At 35.9% G+C, this 27216-nt stretch overlaps 1 long non-coding RNA gene across 1 annotated transcript; it reads left to right on the top strand.

The window, feature by feature from the left end:
• Positions 1-14540: 14540 nt before the first annotated feature.
• On the top strand, positions 14541-17706 carry LOC136835060 (uncharacterized). The gene is made up of 3 exons (XR_010851969.1): positions 14541-14772; positions 14974-15057; positions 16243-17706. It is a non-coding gene; the product is annotated as an uncharacterized lncRNA (long non-coding RNA).
• Positions 17707-27216: the final 9510 nt, after the last annotated feature.

Genomic DNA, 27216 nt, shown 5'->3' with positions numbered 1-27216 from the left:
CGGGTAATTTTTGACCAGACTCATATGTAATTGTAATAACCACAATGCCCTCTTAAGTTATCTAATTCTTGACACTTTTTGGATATGCGTGTCACTACAACGCCATAGATCTAAATGCTAGAATTTGATATTCTGGGTGGGGGTTCGAATCCTGCTCTGGGCATCAGAATTACTTACTTCACAGTCTTGCATTTGGATCTAAGACTTCGTAATGACAAGCGTGTCCAAAAAGTGTGAAGAATTCGAGAAGTTAAGAGGGCATTGTGGTTGTTACAATTACATACTTATCGGTAAAAAGTGACCAGTAGAGTCTATATATATATATATATATATATATATATATATATATATATATATATATATATATATATATATATATATATATATATATATATATATATATATAGTCAAAAACCGGGAAGGACCTACATACTGTCTATTTTTTTCTCCCGTGGTGTTGGTTGATAAAGAATTCGCGTGTTAGTGTCATTAAAATTTTATATGTACATCTATATATAAATATATATTTATATATATATATATATAAATATATATATATATATATATATATATATATATATATATATATATATATAAAATGTATATATGTGTGTGTGTGTGCCGAAAATGTTATTTTGGTTAACCTGCCTATGCCATTTTGATAATGGTTCACAACACCGTGGAAGACACATCTTCACACATTTTTTCTGGAAATCTGTCACCAAGTTAGCCTGGTATACCTAAAACAATTCCTCACTTGACTTCATCCGTTCAGACTTTAAAGTATTTTAAAGGAGTCGTCTTTACTGTTAACAGTTCGTATAACTCGCTCTTATGTTAATAGTATTATTGTTGTTATTTTTTCTTTCTTTTCCGTTTTAAGTACATTACAGTACATCGAAGCATTATTGGCGACTTTGAAAAGAAAATGCCTTGTCAAACCAACCTTAAACAGTGTCATCTCTCTCTCTCTCTCTCTCTCTCTCTCTCTCTCTCTGTACATTATACGAGTATATATATATATGTATACACACACACACACACACATATATATATATATATATATATATATATATATATACATTTTATATATGTATATTATATACATATATGTATATATATAAAATGTAGTTATATATGTATATCTATCTATCTATCTATCTATATATATATATATATATATATATATATATATATATATATATATATATATATATATATATATATACATATACATGCGTGTGCTTGTGTGTGTGTGTGTGTGAGAGAGAGAGAGAGAGAGAGAGAAAGAAAGAGAGAGAGAGAGAGAGAGAGAGAGAGCGAGAGTGAGTATTGCTTAATAATGCCGTATCTTGCGTTACAGCTTTTTGCCTTATCATGTAAAAAAAAAGTCGCATTTGTGACCTTTTTTTCACGAAAATTTTCGTGATAAGCAAGAAACTCGACAAGGACTCTTAAAAACTGCACCTTGAAACCCATCAACAAATTACTTAAACATTTTAAGTCTGAAAAGTATATGCATATGGATTATATTGGAAATATTTCATTTTGCTCTGTAAATTTTTATATGCATTTTTATTGATATTTTTGTTAGTTTTCATCGTATTTTCATGAAATAATTTTGATGACAATACTGAATTACCGCTAAAGAAAGTTAACTTAAGATAAACTCTTCAAGTAATAAATAAATAGACAAACGCGCTCTAATACGAGATAAACATATGACAATATTCACAAGAGAAGCAACACTACTCAAGTTAGTCTCTGCAATTGCCGTATCTCTCCTGTTAATGACAGGTAGACGACAGGTGGCCGATAAGAATTGCCGGCCATTATGATATGAAATATTCAGTGGGACTTCTTTATCTCCTCATCTTCATGGCAGAAATAAACTGGTATTTAAGAAGACTCAGACTGATTCCTTTGTTCCGCCAGAGGATATATACCTGGGGAAGCCACACAGGGTAGCCTAATGGTAACGCTACAGACGGTAATCATTTGAGTATTATTATTTCCTCCCTTACGTGAGGATGGCTTGCTGGTAATTATAAACTGATTTGAAGATAAGGCGAAGGATGATACAGAAGACCTCCTGTCGTTTAACCTGGAATAAGGTTGGTGAATTCTTCGGCCCGAAGCTGCTCCCACTTCTTAGCCTTTGAAAAGTTAAATTAAGTGTACCTTAGTTGAACCAGACCACTGAGCTGATTAACAGCTCTCCTAGAGAGCGCTGGCCCGAAGGATTAGACTTATTTTACGTGGCTAAAACCCAATTGGTCACCTAGCAACGGGACTTACAGCTTATTGTGGAATCCGAACTACATTATAGCGAGAAATGAATTTCTATCATCAGAAATAAATTCCTCTAATTCTTCATTGGCCGGTCGGAGAATCGAACGAGGGTCTAGCAGAGTGCCGGCCGAGTATGATATCGACCCGTCCAATGAGAAACTCTTAGCCTTTGACTTTACCCCCATTACTACTTCATTTCTTCAGTCTTGCTGTCCAACCTCTAACTATTACTTCTTAGAGCAACTGTAGTTTTTACTCAAGTTCCACCTCTAAGTCTTCACACTTCGTTTCATTCATTTTCTGGATCTCTTTATCCTGCTGTTCAGCTCCCTCTTTTCACTGTCTTAAGCGCTAAATGGCCAAATGTTCCCCAGTGCTTAGCTTGAAGTATATCTTAGTTTAACCAGACCACTGAGCTGGTTAACAGCTCTCCTAGGGCTGGCCCGAAGGATTAGATTTATTTCTACGTGGCTAAGAACCAACTGGTTACCTAGCAACGGGACCTACAGCTTATTGTGGAATCCGAACCACATTATGACGAGAAATGAATTTCTATCACCAGAAATAAATTCCTCTAATTGTTCATTGGCCGGTCGGAGAGTCGAACGCTGGGCCTACAGCATGCCAGTCTAAAGCTCTACCCACCCCTCCAAAGAAGAACTAGTGCTTAGCTTGATAGCCTAAATTTCACAACTCAGACCAGTGTAATTATGTTCCTCGTTGTCTGTAGGTTTTGACAAAAAGAGAAAAAACGAAGTCTTTAGTGGTCTGGTTTTCAGCTCTTACGTTGGCACATGCGAATCATAAACCGATAGAATTATATTAGCTGGTCCGCTGGTACAGTGGTTAGCGTCGTGGCAAGCCACTCAGTTGTCGTGGATTCGCGTCTCCCCCAGGGCGATGAAAAATCACTGGCTTTGTATTATGATCAGTTACTGCTGCAGTGTGGTGTCTGTGGTGGGATGTTGAAACCAACATTCTTTGGAAGCTAATTTCACGTCAGTGTCAGTGGACCTTGTGCTTGTTCCATATGAATAGGTTCCATCTACTGAAATAATAATATAATAATAATAATAGTGGTCAACATCAACCAATGTAGAACACCGACCGTTGTAAGGATTTTCTACAAATAGAAAAGAAGTTCATTCGTGATGCAGTGAAGGCATTGAGACTTTAATTGTTTGATGGAGGCATTGTTTGGAGAGACAACAGGCTTCAGGGTCAAGGAACAAGATCTGATTGACATTAATAGTGTAGTTCGTCAGATTCTGTGACGAAAATTCAGCGTGAAAATCAGCTGGAGAAATGCATTAAGAACAAGTATTCTTTGTATTTTCTGCTAAGAAGAGGCTTAATCAACAAAAGGCAGTTCAGTTAAGTGTGTGGGAAAACGCATTTCCGTGGGTTTTGAAGAAAGTAAAGAAAAATTACTAGTTTGTCAAGTTAAAATAAAATAAAAAAAAGACTTGAAGAAAACCTAGTCAAACATTCATTATCTGCTTGGTCGCAGCAATCGGGAAACTGTGCGGATTATTATTCCTAATGGGGATTCCAGTGCCGAGGGACAGAACTTGGCAATCCTATTTAATGAGTATTTAACAGTTTTGTGTCACGCCTGCTGAAAATCTTTCTAGTTAAATTCAGCTTCTTCGATAACATTCGGACGGTTGTTCCGTCTTGTTTCTTGGCCCCAACTGATGAGGGGGAGGTGGCTCAAACACTGAGATCAATGCTCGAGAAAGGTAACAGTTTAGCCTAGATATTGTGAAACCAAATAGAATCCTTCTAGTCTCGGATGTTGTTGTGCCAGTAATAGTCCATTTGTATGATTTAAGTGAACCCAGTGTTATCTATCTGGATTCGCTTAAGATTAGTAGAGTTATAGCCATTTATAAATCTAGTTATGTCACAAAACGGTCAATTGCAGACCAATAACTACTTTAACAACCATAAATAAAGTATCTGAAATTCTTGAATACTGGAGAATGATAAAGTTTATTGACAAAAATTTTTTTACTCTCAGATCTGCAATACGGATTTAGGAAGATCAAGGGCACTACGCAGGCTATTTTTAGCGTTGTCAGTGATACTTGAAAAACATTCTATGAGAGATCATTCGCAAATGCCCTTCTTGATCTAACGAAACCACTCGATACTTTTGAGAGGGGAATACTCGTTTATAAGTCGTCAATAAGTAGATTTAGAGGTGTGGTTAATTCGTTCTTATCTTCATATTTGGGGAATAAAAAACAGTACCGGTGTCTCAACAAGGATAAGTCTGAAGTGAAATCGTTAAATAAGGGCGTTCCATAGGGCTCAATGTTGGGACCTTTGTTATTTAACATATTCAGTAGTGATATTGCTAGCATTGGAAAAGCAGGAAAAGTTCTGTTTGCAGATGACGCAGTTTTTTTTACGTCAAAGCTAAAACGCTGGCATTGCGTGTTGATAAACAGCACATCAAAACAAGAAGTGTCACTTTTACCTTTTAATAAGTAGTCAAAGAATTTTGTAAGATTTCAGTTTTATGCCATGAACAATGATTGATCGGTTTACTGATATACATATGTATATACATCTAATATATGTATATATATATATATATATATATATATATATATATATATATATATATATATATATATATATATATATATATATATATATATATATATATATGGTCAGTTTTATAGAATAATTTTTTCATAAGACATTTTCATCTTAAGTTGTGCTAGTCAGTGAAATTAAGTGAATGACAATTAGCCTATTATTCCTCCGTGTTTCAAAAGCAATTGAAAACTTTTATTGATTTGTGACTCTGATTTTTGTATGGAGATTAACATTCCATTTAAGTATCACTTCTATTATCTTGGCGTTATTTCGTTTAGATAATGTCATCATAATTTTTATTCTCATATCGATATTCACTGATAATAACGAAATTAATTATAATAATGATACCATAAAGTGAGCAGATGAATGAATCATCAAAATAGACACACAAACACACACACACAAACACACACACGTGCACGCAAACATGCAGACGCAAGAAGATATTCATATATCACAAAATCTTCCCAAGGTAAAGGAAAAATCTTACCGATTTGAGAATCGAATTCACGACCATTTCCATAAAAGAAATTCGTAATCTTTTGAACCCTGAGGTTAGCCACTTTTCAGGTCATCGTGAGACCGCCTGGGGGCCAAGGTTAAGCAGCTCTTTATTATCATTATAATCAATGTTGTTGTTTTTGTTGTTGCTGAAGTTAAATGGAGCTGAGTAGGTTCTCGAACGTTTTCTGTTAATATTTTAATAAACAAAAAACAAAATGATTTGAAATGATGATGATAATAATATTAATAATGTTAAATTATTATTATTATTATTATTATTATTATTATTATTATTATTATTATTATTATTATTATTATTATTATTTAACACTTTTTCTTTGGGAGAAGGCAGCGCCATGCAATCGTCTTCTGGCGTTTGTTTTATATATGGAAGCATACATATATATGGAAGAATATATATATTATACACACACACACACACACACACACACATATATATATATATATATATATATATGTATATATATATATATATATATATATATATATATATATATATATATATATATATATATATATATATATATATATAACTTTTTGTAACATCTCGATACGGTGCGCTCATGTGCTAAGTGCTATTTCCATTTTATTGGTCTGTGCAAAATTATTTTCAATGCAGCACACTGATTCTGATGTCATTTGAAAGCAATGTAGCTGTACTTGATTCCAATATGTTTAAGAAATGAAAATAACGCGAATGAGAGGTCAAGGGACGAGGCGATTCAGCCAGACAAAAATGTTGATGCTTCACAATGAAAGATACACCAAAATAAAGTGTTAGTCAAATATAAACTTCCTGCACCTTTGCAGAGATATATAGTTTGATATTATTTACGCCGTAATGTGTATCAAAATACAAGTGTGAATATTTCCAAAATTTCTGTGCACATCAAGGGGTTGACTAGCAATTAATTCCTTTGATCAGTCTGTGTAAAGTTAGTTCACTTGCTAAGATAGCTGTGAAGTAATGCTCTGTGTTCAAAAGAGCAAAATAGCAGGAATAAAAGGCCAGACGATGGGTTCAACTTACACAACAAGGAAAAAGTCTGGATTTTGCTGTAAGAAAGTATTTCCCCAAAAATACAGGGTGCCCCACAAAAAAAAAAATACAGTTTAGATTTACATTATGTATTTTACACATGTATTTTACCATGTATTTTACTTTCTCAGTGAACTGAAAATTAACTAACCTATACTCCTGACTTCTTGAACCAAACGAATGGCCCTCAAAAAGTCCAGATCTCAACGTAATGGATTTTACCATGTGGCGTTTACTGTTACATTAACTTCAATTAAGAAGTCATCCAAAGGGCGACTGGAAGTTGACTAGACCGTCTACGTCGTTGGGCAGCTGCCCGCGGAAAGCACTTTGAACACCACATCTAACATTTGTGTTTTTGCTGTTTCAACGGCATTTCTCTTAACAACAACAGTTTTCTGTCTCCAACAAATCAATAAACTGTACCAAATTTCCTGTTTTTTTTTTTTGTGGTGCACCCTGTATATTAGTGGAGAAATATGTCTATGTGCACCAAGCAAGACTATAGAAACAAATTAGCTTTCCCATGATATGCACAGCTATTAGCTATTCATCCTCGCTCTTGGGAAGTAAATTTATTTCCGTAATTTTTTATACTATGTGTGGACTGATGAATGCATTATAAACTAGAGTTTTAATTTAGTTTCATGATCATATTACATATGCATTTTTTAGGGCAGGGTGAAGAAAAAAGACAATTTTCCAATTTACCTAATTTTCTTACGTACTGTACATTTATTAACATTGAAGAAACACTGACCATTAAAAAATAATGTTCTTCATATACTGGTTATATGATAAGCACAATGAAACACTTATATGACAAGCAATTATTATTATTATTATTATTGTTATTATTATTATTATTATTATTATTATTATTATTATTATTATTATTATTATTATTATTATTATTATTATTAAATTAAATGCAGTTAAAAGAAAGAGGGGCATCCATGGTAATCAAGTAGAAGTATAAACACATTAAAGAAACCTGACCCTCACAGTTACCTTTACAGACTTATAAGGCACAAGAATCAGATCCATAACACCGCACGGGAGTCGGTTCGGTTAGGTTTCAAAGACCAAGATTTTGGTCAAGGGCCAAATTTCGTCCGGCGTTCTCCACTGTTGAGCTTATCTCTTCGGCCCTGAATTGGACATCGGGTTGGTGGTTGGGTGGGAGTGTGGGCGGGGTTGGGGGTGGGGTTGGGCGGACGTCCAAGTGGAACTCGGGCGTCCAGGTAAGTTTTCACTGGTGCTGATATTAAAGGTGAGTGTGTTCTGTTGGGATGATTGCCATCAAGAGAGAGAGAGAGAGAGAGAGAGAGAGAGAGAGAGAGAGACTTTGGTTTATGAAATACTGATTTCAGCAGTCCTTATTCATATACCACACACACACACTGATCTTTAGGATTATCACGGGCAAAAAAGTGATGAAATCACAAAAGGGGCAGTAAAGCCCAGCCACAAGAGACAGATATGGAGGTCAGGGGATACAAAGAAGGGGTAGGAGGGCGTAGGGCTTTACTCCGCAACCTGATCAATTATGATGAAAGTGAAAAGTAGAAGTAGGAGTCTCTTCTCAATCAGTATAGAAAGCGAGTGCCATTATAATACTGATTATGTGAAAATTATGCAAGAGAGCCTGATTCCAGTACCAACACTGACCCAGCCCAGGTTTTTGTTGAACATTACTCTAGTCTCTGCAACAGCAATAACAACAATCTGAATGAGTTCACTGGTATTATTCTCGACGACAACGAAGAAAAAAGACGAAAAAAAAAATATTACACAAAGAAGAGTTGCGTTTACATGATCGCGCGCTTCTGAGTGGATACATTTGTTGTATGTCTTCAAATTGTATTGCTTGAAGAAGTGCCAGTGCCTATCTCTTCAGGTATGGTTAGCGTTGTGCGTATTATAATGGCACTCGCTTTCTAACTGATTGAGGAAGAAACTCCTACTTCTACTTTTCACTTTCATCATAATTTATGAGGTTGCGGAGTAAAGCCCTACACCCCTACCCCTTCCTTTGTATCCCCTGACCTCCATATCTGTCTCTTCTGGCTGGGTTTTACTGTCCATTTTGTGATTTAATAACTTTTTTTGCCCGTGACTGCAGTCCTTTCTTGCAATGGCAACGCCTTAGATCGAGGAAAATGTGATACCAAAGGAAAGGGGGTTATAATTCGGCAAACATAGTTTTCTTAGACCTATGTGGCTTCTCCGTGATTATGGTCAGCTCAGCTCGTTTGCTGCATATTATACTATATATATATATATATATATATATATATATATATATATATATATATATATATATATATATATATATATATATGCAAATGCCGTTAAATATGACAGCGAAGATGCAGTTTATTAGTTTCTTACTAAAGCTCTCAATTTTCCTTATTATCTTCCTCTGTTCCTCAGGCAACTGATGGGGTAATGCACCAAAGTTCATTTTGATGGGCGTTTTATTGGTTAGGACGTTTCGTCTCTTCTAGAGACATCCTCAGCTACAAATGAGTGTGCAATAAGAAATTCACACACACATATAACATTCTTTCGAGGGAATAGTTGTCAAAAATATAACTATTCAGCGGTTAAAATCCAAAATTCAGCAGTTAGCGTTTTGAAAATAACAGTTAAAACATACAGATTTGTTACTAAACTTGTTTACAACTGGCCTGTTAACAATTACCAAAAATTGATATTTAGGTATATACATACTTGGAAACAACCAGAGGAAAATAAATAGTTGAAAACAGACGGTCAACAAAGAACTGGAAAAGAGACATTCAAATAGAATATGTAAAATCAATATAGTTTTTACACACGTAAAAAGTATAAGTAAAATATAAATACATATTATCAGTATCAGGATAGAACAAGATAAAACATAACAAAAATAGAGATAAATAAAATATTTGCATAAGTCCAACATCGACGACACATTTTTAGTGTGCTGTATTTCTTCTCCTTTCACGATCGGAATAAGGTAGAATTATTGCGTTGATTCCTTGCACGTTGAGGGGAGGCTTATGAATATTTATGTATATTGCCTCAAGGTATTTTAGCCTTTTAGCATCAGAAACATTGTCAATAATTTCGGTGTTGGCTTCGAGCATTTCCCTGGTTAGAGCTACATCGCGCACGTCTCTCATGTGATTTTTAATACTACCACATTTTGCAAACGCATAGTAGGTCTCCTTGATAGTGAGGTTGTAGTATTTCCAATATAAGTAATGTTTCGCGACTTATACACCACGTTGCACCTTCTTGTTGTAAGAGTTATTCTTTATGAACAAGTTGGCGGTTCTAAAGTTCTGATAGTATATCTGCAGGTCAATTTTAGCATTTTCCTCTATAAACTACAACTTTGTAATCATAAGGGAAAACTTACTGCCAAATTTCACTAACACACACATACATATATATATATATATATATATATATATATATATATATATATATATATATATATATATATATATATATGTATATATATATATATATATATATATAAACATATATATATAGTATATATATATATATATATATATATATATATATATATATATATATATATATATATATATATATATATATATATATATATATATATATATATATATATATATATATATATATGAGCCATTCTGGAAAGCTCGTCATAATTTCCTGAGGTCTCAGATTGTGTGAGCTGTCTTTGCGAAGTAGAACAAGGAGACATAGTACTGTTCCAACGATCGCAGGGCAGGAGGAAACACACCCTCCAAATACCCCCCCTGAAAACCGTTAACTTTTGGCGTGGATATGTCTGACCTACGATTAGTCAGATATCCCTGGTAGGAGAATTCAACCAATGTCCTACCTGAGGGGAAAACGAGGGAGTGAAAGATCTCCCAGCCTTTGTGAGGATTCTGACTCTGTTACTTGTAGGGCTATTCCGCCGCTGTAGCAGGTTACCACTAAGTTACTTTAATTCCTTAGGTGCTTGGGCCCTTGTATAAGTTTTAGATAATATAGATCATTGTTAAATTTACCCAATGTGTTTTATTTAAGCATGACCCTCAGTGTTGCAGTCAGACCAGAGGAAGTAGACCTGATGAAGCCGGGTCATATACAGGGTGTTTCGAAATTAGAGGCGCCCCCCTCTACAGCATAAACTAAAATTGATATGGACAAAAACAAAAGTAATTCAGAACAGGTATTTATTTAAGTTTCTCTCTGAGTATTTAATATTTTGTGTGGCCTCCATCTGCCTGTACCACAGCCTGCATTCTTGAGGGGTATGATTTCAGCAAATCGCAAAAAGCTGAGACTCAAACTCCATTTCCCTGAGCACTTTGGTCACCTCTCTTCGCAGGTCGTCGAGGCTTGGTATACCATCATAGTTCACTGTGCGTGCTTCAACACGATCCTTTAAGATACTACCAATGTTTTCACACACATTAAGGTTAGGGGAGTTACCTGGAAATTCACTTGACGAGAAGAAATCGATGCCATTGTTTCGAAGCAGCTCCTGTATGTGAAGAGCCTTGAAACATGGTGCCTTATCATGCAAAAATGTGACTTCTTCAACAGATAACACATTTTCAGGATCTTTGAGGAAAGAAAATACTCCACCAGTAAGCACAGTTTCTCTAAAGTATTTGTCATTCCATGACTGTCCTTTTTCTTTGATGATCCACATTAACCGTTTGGCTGTGAAACAGAGAAAAATTCCCAAACATTCAGGAAATTTCACAACTTGGCGATAGCGCACATCATCGCTGATGTCATCCAACTTTGCAGCCCAAATGATGTCATTTTTATGATTTGGCTTCCTGACTGTGTAAATGAAGAATTCATCTGATGCGTTAACATTGGGAAAATCAGCTTTATCCCAATATTTAGGAAATTAACCAGAAAACCATGCACGGTCTTTTCTCTGTTGCTGAGTGATGTTGGGCTTGCTGATAACATGAAATGGCTTGATACCAGATTTTTTCAGCTCACAATATACAGCACTATAACTTCTCTTCTTTTCCCTTTTTGTTTCTAGTTCAAGTGCCAATTTACGTAAAGACTTTCTTGGTCTACCCACTGCCTCAGCTATGTTGTCTTTTGACTCGTGAGAAAGGACTTCAGGCCTTCCAAGATTCTCACTCTTTTCACGATGATAGTCATATGGATTTTTGTTCCAGTTTCTTTTAACAAAGGATTCATCTTTTTTAATGTATTTAGCTATCCAGGAACGTGAAATGAAGGATGCGCCAGCATCCCTGTCCTCTCTGAAGGTTATAGCCCGGATTCGGTCAATCCATCTGATTTGCTCCAGTCGTTAGCCATGGCTGTATCTAACTCCGTCACTCAATCTGAAAATACAAGAAATGTAAAATGAAAAATAGCCTAATAGAAACTTAAAATAATGTACTTGGAGATAGGCTATAGCAGAAAACTTCATAACTTTCCATTTGTTCTGTGGAGGGGGGTCTCTAATTTCGAAACACCCGGTATATATATATTATACAAGTGTGTGAAAATATTCTAATTATTGAGGTTCTTTATTTAGGGTAGGTCAACGATCGCGAAAATCAAAACCGCGTTAATAAATTCAACTGTGTAATAATTTTTAATTAAGATAATTGACAGTAAGTCAGCCAGCTTCTCCTAACACCACTTGCTATTTACACATATTAAGAAAACGGCGTCTCTTCTAATGCTGTGAGCAGTCCGTACCTGAGCATCAGGAAATTTGCATATTGGTGGCTAATTAGAATGACATACTGCAACTTTAAAATTTCATTACTCTAAAACACAAACCCCGAAAGGCACCCCTCCAGAATACGAGCTTTCACAAAAACAAAGTATCACGGCTGCATCTTTTACCGTTATTATTCCACAGATATGCTACGTCCCTCACCCACTCCCAGATCCTCTGAACGCCAAAAATCGATATCTGGATCTCCCGAGCAGCCAAACGGATTTCGATGAAATTTGGCACGATTAGAGATCTTAGTATGAAACCTCTAAAGCCAAAGTTTCATCCCGGTCGGTTGAATATTTCCAGAGTTATAAAGGGCCAAAGTAGTTTTTTTTTTGTGTACTCCGGGTGGCTGGGCTTTTACTAACTGCCAACTACTGTTGCGGTTGATATTAGCTAAATCATTGTGGTTATTAGAATTACATATGTGTCTGGTAAAAGTGACCAGTAGATTCTGCATATATATATATATATATATATATATATATATATATATATATATATATATATATATATATATATATATATATATATTCCTCGCTTCGGGACCGAACACAGAACGCTGAAGAAAGGCAAAGGCGCTACAAACTGACCCTCACAGAAGTCACAAACGAAGGTGGGATCCAAGTAATTGATAGCACTTAGGGATTTACCTTGCAGGCTTCACACCTCTACATAGCATATGTTTTTAATTAATGAAGTCCCAACATAACAGTGGCTCAGCTGATAGCAGCTAAGTATTTTATGACCTGTGAGACTTGTTGGTAGGCCCTTTCTTTTTATTGTGCATATATATCCAGTATGTATATATATATTTATGCATATGTATATATATATATATGTATACATATATACACACACACACACACACACACACACAAATCACAATATAATCACGTGTAACAGAATATACTCACGTATATAGGTGGATATTATATATATATAACCTATATAATTACCTGGGCATATATATTTTCCCCAACTATATAATTATCCCTTCTGAGTGAGTAAGATAGAAATCATCAACACACAATCAAACGTGTAACAGAAATAAATTTCTGACTGAATCAAACCCAGAGTCTCAAAAGAAAAAATCAGTAGAAACCTATTTTCAACAAAAGCCAGAAACCCAATAGACAACATTTCATTCGGGGATTTCTGAGTGAGTAATGCATTACACAATCAAAGAAATAAATTTCTGAGGCCCAGGTTAAACCTAAAAGAAGTTGGAACCTGAGAGCAACTGCACCCAAGAGACTCAGATACAATGACAACATTTCATTCGAATTATCCCTTCATAGCAACACAAATCACGTAGAAATAAATTTCTGACTCACGTCGGGATCGAACCCAGGTCTCTCAGGTATTTTGAGTTATCCACTGGGCCATACAAGTCTAAAGAAGTTGGAACCTGAGAGCAACTGCACCCAAAAAACTATATACCAGGATTTTCCCAACTATCCTGACTCATGACCAAATAAATTTCATAAAAGAAAAATCATCAACACACAATCACGTATGCAAATAAATTGCCCAGGTAATTCCTTGTAGTAAAAATCAGGTATCAGTTTCACAGCAGTAATGCATTGCTGAGGGCTGCTCAGTACCTTTAATTTTGGTAATTATTTATTTGTACTTGGTTACGAATCAACAAAATGCCACTTTTCAATGTTAGGAGGCAGTTAAACCTAGACTTATACCACAACAGTAGCAGCCTGGATATTTCATAAAAAAACGATATAAATATCCTGCATAAAAAAATCATATCAGTTTCATATATATAATTTTGGTAATATTTATTTGTACTTGGTTGCGAATCATATATATATATATATATATATATATAATATATATATATATATATATATATATATATATATATATATATATATATATATATATATATATATATATATATGTATGTATATGTGTGTATGTACGTATATATAGAATATTTCATTATATATCGGTATGACAAAATATCCAGCGAATTAAAAGTCATTTCATCAAAGTGATGAAAAGAAACATGTGACAGGCTTATACTACAAATCATTTCGTGAGCCCAAAAAGAAATTACGAGTTACGTTCAGGAAAATCTATTCATCATGTGCTGTATTATAAACTTCCATGTAAAACAAGTAAAAGAAGGGATAGGAAATAAAAATGATACTCGTAAAATTAACGATTTCAAGGATATCCATGGATCGCATTCAGTCATGTTCCAAGAGGGAAGACACTTCTAAGACTTTAGAGTCCTTGGCAAATGACAACATCGTTCGAGTTCGGACATTTGAACCTTCGGATCGTCCACTGTAACGTCGTTCGGGGCGGTAGACGTTTAACAGAAGCTTGCTAAGTGATAATTTTTTTCCTTAGGAGTGACGTATTCGATTCCTCCTCGTTTTATCGTAGCGTAAGTGGTCCTGTCGTGAAGTTTTTACGAAAAAACCGTTAATCACGCGGCTAGACTACAGTTGGCGCTTGAGATTTCCATCGATTGCTGTCACTTCGTTGGTCAAGTTATAATAAGCCCCGGGCATCTTGCCAGGTAACACTGTAACTTTACTGTATTATTGCTATTATTTGTTCTGGGGTTTTTCGAATTTGCTGCGTGTTTAGTCTCGTATAAATCTTTGGCAGTCATTATAACTATTTGTAGGCGTTTATCCATTATGTGACGTGAGAAACGCTCAAAATTTACAAGATTTAGAGTAAGTTATGCACTGCTCTAAAGCTTTGTCTTTTCCAGGATGTTTTGGTACGAGTTTGACTTTGAGTTCCTGTTCTGACGGTTAAGCTTCACGCATGACAAAGCTGCTCTCTTTAGCAACAGGTATGTAGGAGATATTTTTTTCCTCTAAGTTTAGTTTTGTCATTTGTCATAGATTTTCTTTAATTTGTCAAATTACTTTTTAAATTTTTGTAAATTTAATTTTAATTTCTTTAATTTACTGTAATTTTTGTAAATTCTTTTAATTGTATGTGCTTTTAATTGTATATGTGCTTGAACAAGTTCACATTATCCTCCACCCCTGGAGGGGTGGCGCCCCTGAAGGGGTGGAGGAGCCCCCATGTTCCGCATAGTAGGTCGTATGACCTACTATGCGGGTTCTTGGGTGGTTGTGAACAAGCCGACTAATCCAACTTTCTTTCAGGTGTTAAGTGTAGACTTAATTTATTGCTTAGTTTAAGTTCAGATTGGTGTTAGGTATTTAAATGTGCTTGAATACCTCCCACTCAGTTCAGTTTTGCAGAAGCTCCCTAAGGTTTGAGGAAGTTAATGTTTATGCCATCAAACGGCAACATTCAGCATGAAAACAAATTGCATGCATGTACAGGTCTGGCGTCTTGGTATGTTTTACTTAGAATTTTAGCTCCCTGAAAATGGGTTGTTTGTTGTTAGGTTGTCAGAAGTTTTGTTCAATATTCATAAAATTTTTGCCTGAATTTGAATTAAGCTTAAGTTGGCGTTAGAATAGAGTTTTCAGAGGGTTTGAACTTGGTATTTCTTTTCTTGCTACTGATACAGGACGACTCATTCCCGGAAAACTTTATCGGACAACTCAAACCTGTACAGTTGGTGTCTAGGACAACTGATATTTAGGACAACTCAAAACAGGTGTAAATATTCACTTAAAAAAATAACCCACTTAAAAATAGTTATTGATCAAGTAAATAAGTTTAGTTTAAAAAGTTATTGATCAAGTAAATAAATCAAGTAAATAAGCATGTTTAGTTTATAGGCGTAAGTGATTCTCTTTAATTGTTGACTAGCATTCTTTAAATTTCATAGTTCATGCCAGTTACTGTTCGTCCAGCAACAGCTCTCAAACGGCGCCATAGCTTTTCAACGAAATTTTCTATATTTTGTCCTTGTCAAGTCAGTTCGATTTGTGCTTGTCAAATTTTCAACTTTTAAGATTTTCTTTGGTCCCCACAATGCTGTATATAAAATCTCAGCTAGGAGCTAATAAGCTTGTGGATGATAACGTATATATTTTTTAATATAATTTCACAGGCAGAATGCAGATAAATCAAAAGCATGGCTATGTGAAGAAAAGATTTGCAAGGGGCGCGTTCAGACGATGGCTGAGGACGACCCATTAGAAATGGTATCTTTAACAGGGGAACACTTTCACAGCGCTGATGTGAATAAAGTGAAATCGAGAACTGCCCTCTGTTCTACAGAAGCCCTAGAAGCCCAAGCCTTGTCATCACAAGAGACCGCCAGAATTGGGATTGCGACAAAATGTACTTCATCTACAAGATGAGGTGTTGGCTGGACTGCCAGCAACAAAGTTCATCACGAAATATTCGTCGGTGGCAACAGCAGAATAGGAGTGCTCCCCCTATTCCATTAGCAAGATGTGGTTTTGGTATCCCGCTATTGCACTGCAAATTTGAATCGGGGGAACCATTTTTGCATATGATGATGGCGTAGATGAGAGATAAGAATGCTAATTTTCTCAGCAGGCTGGATGATCTCGTTAAAATTCTTGATTGGGTTGGCGATGGCATATTTAAAGTTTGTCCATCTATGTTACCAGTTATATACTGTACAATCAGCATTCAAATAGGTAATTCGAATGTACCTCGTGTTTTCGGGTTACCAAATAAGCGGCAAGCAACTTAAGATCGGTTTTCTTTTGAGTTACTCTTCGCCCTGTTATTCAGCCTAAAAGGTATATGACGGACTTCGAAAAAGCAACCATAAATAGCCTTATTTCCTGACATGGAGGTAACTGGTAGTTTATTTCATTTTTCTCAAAACCTCTACCGAAAACTTGGCTAGGCCATAAAGTCCAATATAATACAGATGAAGTATTTCGTCTGAAGATAGTGCTTTGATTGATGTTATTGTTGTATACGAAGAACTGTCCGACGACGGTAGTTTGCCACAAGAATGTCCTTTTTTAAGTGACTTACATAGGACCCGAAAGAGGAAGAGGCGCTAGAAGACCTCGTCTGGCTCCAATATTTCCAATTGAAATATAGAATATTTCAAGAGGACTTCAACTGGCATGACTAGAACTAATATAGCCTTGAAGGTTTTCATAATGCCTTACAAAATTCAATTTCATGCCAACATCCGAATATCTTGATTTTAATTACACTAAAGTTGGAGGCGATTTTGGCACCAAAAATTTATTTGGAACGGAGTGCAAATCACTTCAAAACAGGTTTGCAAAGAGTGCAACAAGCGACTAATAAACTGACTTGAAAAGTATGATCCTTGCCAAAAAATGTCATTGCCAAAAAATGTCATTCTTAAAACCCGTGGCATATAATCAGCACTGTTTCAGTTGCAGTAAATGCTTATTATATAAAGTCTGTTTTTAATTTTCATTGTCCGCCCAAAATAGTTTTCTTGATTTTTCTTAAATTAAATCACTTTATACCTGTTTATTATATCAAGTCTTTAATGTTTTTAATTTTCATTGTCCGCCCAAAATAGTTTTTTTTCTTGATTTTTCTTAAATAAAATCACTTTATACCTGTTACGAGTTGTCCTATATATCAGTTGTCCTATGTCAGTTGTCCAGGTATGAGTTGTCAGATAAGAGTTTTTCGGGAATGAGTTGCCCTGGTATCATGCAGTTGCCCTGGCATGTATAGGGTTATAGGAAGCTCCCTAAATGCACTGGTTATTTACGATAATAGGTATTGCTTGCCCAATAGCTAATCTCTTTGAAATCATCAGAACCATGCAAAATTTTCCTCAAACAAAGCGTTGAGTATATAATGTTTGGATTTCTCCCGTTAGCAGATGGAATTAGCTTGATGGAATTTGTCAGTAACTCCTAGCTAGGAACTTTCAGGCCCTGTTAACAGACAGCACGAAAGCAATTTTTTTGTTTTGTTTAAAGTATGGAAATTTTAAGTCGTGGATATTTTTTCCATAGAATTGGAATGTTTACTTAGAGTGGGGTGTAGTGAAGTCAGGTATGTTGGTTAGTTTTGATACTGTTAGTTTACTCATGGCGTCAGCGGTGTATTTATGATACTATCAGTTAACATTGAGTTTTGTGTGTTAGTCTATGAATACAGGCAATAAGTTTGTTGCTCGTGAACGCAGGCAATGAGTTTATTCGAAGTTACTCTTGAATACTGGCAATGAGTTTGTAATGTTACTCATGAACACTGGCCATAGTTTTGTGATGTTACCACGGATACTGGCATTAGTTTTGTGATGCCATCCATGAACGTGGGCAATGAATTTTTCCATGAACCCTGTCAAATGCGTGTTTGGCTATCCGTGAACTCAGTGAGTAAATGGTACTATGGGCACAATGATTATGATTCGGTTCATGATCACAAGGCACTGAGACATTCGTACTATACCCTTGAATAAGGGCAGTTCATTTTGGGGCTGGTAATAGCATAAGCGGGAACTGTGATGCTTTCTTGAACAGTGCGTTGTGAAACTGTTCATGAACACACTTGAGTATGGGGGGGTATCCACAATCAAGGCAAGAGTTTCCAGTGGTATCCAACAACAAGGCTTTGAGTATGTGAAATACTCATCAACATAATGAGGTTGTGAAGATAATATATGAGATGGATGCAGTTGTTGGTACCCCTTTCGTGAATGCGATGCTGGAATGAACGTCAGTGTTCGCCAAGCTATCCATGGCAATCGGGTGTTTAATCGTTTTTGATATAAAGTACCTGAAATGTTTAAAAGGTCATCAGGCAGTTACTGCATATACCATTATACTTTTTTATATACAATATACCAAGGTAGGAGCAGTTGAGTCTTTTTGATATTGATTAGTGGTAAAACTGATCTATGATGTAATAATTTCCTCCCTAACAAAAGCTCACATTACACAACTTCGTTGCTCTGTTTTAAAGTTCAGTGGTTTCTTTAACTTTTACCTGAATTCTTGAAAGATCAAAGGATCTTTTTAAGAATACGACTTTGATCATAGTATGTTGGTTATCTTAATTTTGATTTTGGCGATTTTCGGAATAGTACATTTTCTAAGTGTTAATATACAAATTTTGTTTGAGTGGTTTCTACGTATAGCGAAAATTTTTAACTTTACAATGAGACATGGCATCAGAAGCAAAGTGTCATTGTAAAGTATAAATGTTTGTTATACGGTCTTAATGCATAATTGGGGTAAAAGTGTACGAGATAATCTTACTCCAGATGGTTACCAGTTTTCAGTGGGTAATAACCTTTTTTGGTCAATAACTGGAGAAACGCAGCTCGTAATTTTCTTAAGCTAATTATCCTTAAAGTGAAAGATATCGTCCCTATTTCAATAAATATTAAAGAGTTAATGTTCTCTTTACGGAGTTGCCGAGTAATTGCCGTGAGAACTTTCTGGAGGAACCAGAATTCAAGAAAATGTGCGAACCCTTCAGTGTCGACAAGATAGATGAAGGCTTCTATTCAATTAATTTCTAAATTTTCCATGCTGTGCTTTTCATCAAATTCCTGATCGGTTTGTAAGCTAGGTTCCTCGGATATTCTGCATTCGTAAACCTACCATCTGGCTTTGTATCATAATTTTTGTATTAATGACTAATGGGTCTTTAATTTTCAGTTCTTGACTACTTCCTCGGTATTTTTATAGGGAAAAACAAAGCATGTGGAATCTGGTTGATCATCCATATAATTGCAGATGTTGAAGGTAAAAACTACTCAATTTAGAAATATACCAGGCTGTTTAACAGTATTCACGTATGAGTGAATACACATGTGAAAGGCCTATTCAGATTTTAAACGTAAGCAAACGAATGTAAGCCACCCTCATGGAATTGTTGAAAATTTCATTTGTTAAACACTTATAGTGGAAATGTGGTTTGGGTATTGGTTGTGACGACTCAAATGCCCTTAGCTAATTTGTGGGACAACGAGCTGAAATCTGATTACATACTAATGAATAAACGTACAGTACCAATAGCGCCGTTAAATGTATTGGAACAAAAAATTATGTAGATTACATAATATTATTACTTTAGAACAATTTGTAATTAGAAGGTAACACCAAATATCAAATTATTTGTTTCCTGGCGCTAGTACAAAGAAATTATTTCCATTCACTGGTATGAAAATTTGATAATGGTCTGCTACACTTCCACGGACAAAGGTCTCATTTCTCGCTATAATGTGGCTCGGATTCCACAATAAGCTGTAGGTCCCGTTGCTAAGTAACCAATTGGTTCTTAGCCACGTTAATTAAGTCTAATCCTTCGGGCCAGCCCTAGGAGAGCTGTTAATCAGCTCAGTGGTCTGGTAAAACTAAGGTATACTTAACTTAAGCTACCTGGCTAAATACAGGATTTAACGCTGAGGTGAAAAGAATTCTAAGTTATACACAATAAAAAAATTCTGAAATATTGAAGTTAAGGTACATGGTTAAATATAGAATTTCACGCAGGTGAAAGGAATTTTAAGTTATAAATTATAAAAAAAAAAAAATTCTGAAACACTGAAGTTAAAGTCTTGTTAAAGTACTGCGCGAAATTTTTATTGGTAGGGGCGGTGGGGGAACGTGGAGATCGTCTGGCAACAAATCTCGTTGACAACATAAAGCTTTCAGATGCAAAGTTTGTTTTACCAAAAACATTTAATTTTGTTTAACAATTTCCGTTTAATAGGTCACTTCGATTGTGAATAACCTCATAGGTCCCAGCGCTTTGCTTTTTGGCTAAATATCATATTCCATTCAATTTGATACGTCACTATATAGGGTAATGACCATTATTTTCACAACTAGCCATGAAAACCCCGCAGGGTGGTAGCGCCGTCAGCGCACCTCATGCGGTGCACTGTAGGCAATACTTAGGCTCTTTGCAGCGTCCCTTCGTTCTCGAGCTACATCCACTTTCATTCCTTTTACTGTACCTACGTTCGTATTCTCTTACATCTTTCTTTCCACCTTCTCCTTTCAATTGTTTCATAGCGCAACTGCGAGTTTTTCTCCTGTTCCACCTTTCAAACCTTTCTACCCTCAATTTTCCCTTTCAGCGCTGAATGACCTCATAGGTCCCAGCGCTTGGCCTTCCGCTTAAATGCCACATTCTATTCTGTTCTATCCATGAAACCAATTTAAAGACTAATAATTGTCAGGACTGGTTGTTTAGGATAGTAACTATTACGGATACTGTTGGGTTATTGAGTTTGTGAATGTGATAACGAACAGGAGAGAATTGAGCAAAATAGTCGAACTCAGTAATCAAAGACGTTTGGAGGATTTTAACATGACTGCCGTTAGGTATGGAGTGCCTCTTGTGGGTGTATCATATGAAATGGTATTTGTGCTGATGGGTCTCTTTAAATGCTATCGCTTCTGCTTATTGCGGAAATGGAAATTGTAAACTACCGAAGGAATTTGTAAATTAGTGAATGAAGTAAAATACAGGTTATAAAAACTTATTTGTACATGGCCCCCAATTTTACAAATGAATTCTCAATACGGTTTTTAATAGACTGGTTGCTCTAGAACAGAATGATTGTGGTAAAATGTTATTATCTTTTAAAAACGTTCAGTTAATTATAAAGAAACGAATCTGAGAAACTGGTACCAGGCACGGACAATAAACATTATAGTGAAAGCAGTAACTCTGAAAAGGTAAACGCCACTAAGGTTTTCTTACGGAGCCACATCTCGGGATGCTGCTAAGTCTGTTTCACGCAAATCGTGCCGTCGTTTAATATGGGTCGTGCTTTAAAGGCCAATAGATTTGCTAAGCGAACTTCATCGTAACTGAACGTTCTTTGAAGGGAAAAGCCGGAAGGGAAAGAAAGAATTGAGGAATTGGAATTGGAATATAGAATTTAGGCCAAAAGCCAAGCGCTGGGACCTATAAGGTCATTCAGCGCTGAAAGGGAAATTGACAGTAAGAAGGTTTGAAAACTGTAACATGAGGAAAACCTTGCAGTTGCACTGTGAAACAATTGTTAAAGAGGGTAGAAAGTCAGATGGAAGAAAGAGAATATGAAGGGAGGTAGAGAAAAAGGAATGAAACAGGTTGCAGCTTAGAGCCGAAGGGACGTTGCAAAGAACCGTAAGTAATGCCTACAGTGCACCACGTGAGGTGCACTGAGGGCACTACCCACCTGCGGGAGAATTGAGCAATTGCTTAAGGTGAGGATGGCAGACTCAATAAAGAATTGCTTAGGCCGAGGAGAACAGAGCAGAGGAAGTGAGGCGCGAAAACAAACTGCTTAGGCCGAGGAATATCATCAGCAAATATATATAAACCCTCCGGGCCCCAGCCGCAACCCCTTGCGTTCCTTTCACTGTACCTCCGATCATATTCACTTTCTTCCATCTTACTTTCCACCCTCTCCTACCAATTGTTTTACAGTGCAACTGGGATTTTTTTTCCTCCTGTTACAGCTTTCAAACGTTACTGATTGTCAATTTCTCTTTCAGCTCTGAATAACCTCATAGGTCCTAGGACTTGGCCTTTGGCCTAAATTCTATTATCTTATCTGCGGCATTTAAAGCCTTGTGCACACGATCGGTTATCGCCCGGCTGCGTTGGTCCTTCAACCGCCTTCATCCCCTTTGGCATTATTGTTATGTCCACACTTGCTTGTAGGCGAATTGAATTGTTGTCTTGTTGGGCAGCAGCGAATGAGTGGTAGCCAGGCCCATGCACGACATATAAAAAAAAAAAAACCAGCCGCGTGCTTGGCATTAATCGATGTGTAAAACACCATGAACAGAGCGCACAAAATTTTAGCCTACGTAAACAATGTTGTATAAAATCAGTATTAGGAAGCCTTGTGAATATATATATATATATATATATATATATATATATATATATATATATATATATATATATATATATATATACATATAAATATATATGTATATATTATTTATATATACATATATATGTATATATGTGTATGCATGTATTTACGCATTAACATGCATACATGACATGTGTATGTCTGTGTATATACAAGTGAATATATGCCCGTATATACTGTATGTATATATATATATATATATATATATATATATATATATATATATATATATATATATATATATATATATATATATATATATATATATATTATATACATGTATGTACATATAGTCATTACGTATTTTTCTTGGAACTGGCAGCATCGTCGCTCCGTGTCAGGCTTCACAACACTCGCTATTCACACCCGTTAAGTAATAAACGGCGTCTCTTCTAATGCTGTGAGCAGTCCGTACCTGAGCATCAGGAAATTTGAATTTTGGTGGCTAATTTGAATGGCATACTGTAACTTTAAAATTTTATTATTTCAAAAAACAAACCCCGAAATCACCTCTCCAGAATACGAGCTTTCAGAAAAACTAAGCATCACGGCTGTATCTCTTACCGTTATTGTTCCACTGATATGTTAGGTCCCTTATCCACCCACCCCCTACCACATCCCCTGAACGCCAAAAATCGATATCTGGATCTCCGGAACGGCTGAACGGATTTCGATGAAATTTGACACGATTAGAGACCTTAGTGGGAAACCTCTAAAACCTGAGTTTCATCCCTGTCGATTGAATACTTCCAGAGTTATAAAGGGCCCAAGTCGGTGTTTTTGTGAGTTAGGGTGGCTGGGCTTTATTAACCACCAATTACCGTGGCGGTTGTTAAACCACTTCGAAGCTACGAATCCTATAAACTTTAGCGCAGATCCCTTGAGTCATTTTCTACAAAATAAAGCCGAAGGCCTTCAAGCATCCTATTCCTTTGTAAGAAATGACGTGCGTCAGTCTCCCAAACTGGACTATAAATTTCTGTCCTAATAAAAGACTTGAAATTTTTTACTTTTACTTTTGCCATTGCTGAGTTTCAAGGTTATTGGGTATTTTTATTCTGATTCAGAACTATTTCTTTTGTTGTGTCTTTGGCCACTTTCAGATTGATAAAATATTGTCTGCAAATACCTTTGCAATTTCCTGATTTGCGTTAGTTCATGTTATAATTAAGAATTATCGGATCTCTCCTAGATAGTGACCCCCAAGGGTTTTAACCCGGTATGTATCCGCCTTTGCAGCATGTTAAGTACAAGCCCGTTGGGGATTACCGTAAAATAACCAGAAGACTGTAAATATAATAAAGATAATGACGCCCAAGAAACAGTAGTCCTAGGTAACGACCCCCGAAAACCCTTGGGGTCACTGTCTAGGAAAGATCCGAATTATCTTCTAATACCTTCACTATTTCTAGATTTGGATTTTTTTTTTTTTTTTTTGCTCTTGATTCAGTAATTTTCTGTACAAAGTATTTTCTATAATTATCTGCGATAGCCTGAATTTCCAATAGTTTCTTGGCAAAAGAACATGACTCAGTATGCTGAAACACTGATCTCACTTTCCATTAGCTGCTTACGAACTTAAGCTTTCCGAGCCACACGTTGGATCAAAAGAGAAACTAATTTCCTGCTGCAAAACTGGAGGATTAATATTCATTTCGAGAGGTTTATGTTAAAAATGACACATTTTCACAGGGGAAATGTTGTTCGTGTTAATTACATCTTTACTTGAGTTTAAGTTGCTTTCCATGCATCTATGTATCATGTGATTGGTTTTAAGCTGATTAAGTTCCCATAAAGGCTTTTGGGTGAATTGAAAGAATTATCTAAATAATAGATATTTATTTATTATTTTTAAGTCTATCTTAATTATTTACTCATTTATCTAGTGATTTATTTATTATGTTTTATTGTTTTATTTCATTAATGATAGAATGAATGAGAATATGCATTTATTTATTTTGAAGGTGTTTACCTTTTTTTTATTTTAACACATGGGAGACTTTACATGTAGTCTCTCCTGTTATTTCAGGAATACAAACAAAACATAGGTGTATATAGAATTAATTTAAGCAAAACTAATTATTCTCGGATCGCGAACAGAGCCGTATGTAAAGTCCACGAATGACTGTGAGCAAAATTCGTGACTTTTGAATCATCGGCCGTTGGGAGTTTCCTGCATTTTAGAGAAATGACAAGATCATGTCAGCCAAGATCGATCTGAGGGCGTCGTGATTGTCTGATTTCCTTCTTTTTATCTCTCTCTCTCTCTCTCTCAGATATATTCTCACTTTTCCATTGTTTCTTTTGTTATTCCTCTTTATTGTGAGGGAATTTCCCCCCCCCCCTCTCTCTCTCTCTCTCTCTCTCTCTCTCTCTCTCTCTCTCTCTCTCTCTCTCTCTTCCTTCCTTGTACTATTTCTCCATCCTCCTCATTAAGAGTTAGGCTTCTCTCCTCTCTATTTCTCTCTCTGCTATATTCTCCTGCTTCCTTTGTTTATTTTTTGTTCCATTTGTCATTCCTCCTCATTGTGAGTGACTCTCTCTCTCTCTCTCTTTCTCTCTCTTTTTTATAGTATCGTTATGTTGTTTCCCTTTATTTCGCGTTAGTTTAAAACACCGTTGTCTCATTCACTTCTTTGTTTTGTTCTTCCTATCATTATACAGTATATATCGTTCCATTTCTATCTGCAAGACTGAATGGAGAATCGTGCTTAGAATTACAGGAGAATGGAAAAGGTGGTCAGAGAGAGAGAGAGAGAGAGAGAGAGAGAGAGAGAAGATATTTTACTAAATATTATCGTAGGAAGTTCAGAAGTTCAAAACAGGTGCAATGGCATTTTTACTGAGCACGCTATTTTGTGTCTCTCGTTCATTGTTTTCTTTGTCATTTCTCTTAAATAGTTTATTCTTCATGTCGTTATTTGTTTTTCCGTACTGGGGTGATAATAATAATAATATTCTCAAGTTTCACTTACTTCTGTTCTCCAGCTTTTATTAGTTATCTATATTATTTTCACATCACTGGTTTCGTTATATCCTTCGTTTATCCTTTCTGTTTATCTATTTTCTATCACGTTAATTTTCAGTAGGGCCCAAAGGTGATAGCCATCGGTGGGATGAAATGAGGTCTTTAACCACTGAGGTACGATGGTCATGTTATTATTATTATTATTATTATTATTATTATTATTATTATTATTATTCTGCCCAATTTTAATTTTTCTTCTTACTTCACTCACTCTTCCAAATTAATATTCATTTTCTTTCCTCTTTCTTATATTACCGTTCTGTGTGTGTTTTTCGTATCCTAAATGACTGACATCACTATCTGTTCTTTACACAGCTGTTGACTTTATTCGTTGTGACGCCTTTCTCACAGAAATCAACCAGACAATCATTATCTTAATGATCTCAACGTATAACCATTATCCTGCTGATCTTGTTTATTAGTTTGTAGAGAGCAGCGTCTTCGACCTTTTTAAATAGAAGTAGATGCCAGTATAGCGATATTTCGTGCCCTGAATCCGTTATTATTTTGATTTCTCTCTCTCTCTCTCTCTCTCTCTCTCTCTCTCTCTCTCTCTCTCTCTCTCTCGTTCCTCCTTCGAAGAATATTAATCAGAAAATTCAACTACAACGTCTAAGAAAGAAGTAGAGACTGATTTATATTTTATATTGCGGGCACGCACACTCTTCTATCTCTAGTTTTTTATAGCCTGAATTTTTATTCATCTGAATGCTTACGGCGCAGATTTTGTCACTGAGGCCGATGGTCTTGCAACTTAATAGCTTATCTAGCCCGGAATAAAAATAAAGGAAGAAATTACTTCAGCATAATTGTGTAACCGGGAAGAAAGCTGCTGATTCTCTTCTTAAAAAGAATCGCACATAACAAGGGAGAACACAACGTGGGAGTAAGTGAATTTTAGAGAGTGCTAGGTGATGAAGAGAAGTAATCGTGAGGCATGGTGCCCTGGCGGGTGTTATTGCCATTATTAGACTCGTGATACTAGAGTGGTATTGCCGGCAGTACTTCCCAGTGAGGCAGTCCCGAGTTCATCCGCCACTTAAGCTTTGACAACTTTCACTGGCAGCATGACCATACCGTCTCTGTGGGCTAGGATGCCGGGTTTAGGCGGGCCTTTGGCTCTACCTGCTGGGTCATCAGCATCCATCGCCTGGCTCCCCTGGGCCTAGCATGGGTGGAGA

Source organism: Macrobrachium rosenbergii, chromosome 54, assembly GCF_040412425.1.
Source record: "Macrobrachium rosenbergii isolate ZJJX-2024 chromosome 54, ASM4041242v1, whole genome shotgun sequence".
NCBI classification, from domain to species: Eukaryota; Metazoa; Arthropoda; class Malacostraca; order Decapoda; family Palaemonidae; genus Macrobrachium; species Macrobrachium rosenbergii.
This window is presented reverse-complemented; position numbering and strand designations above follow the sequence as displayed.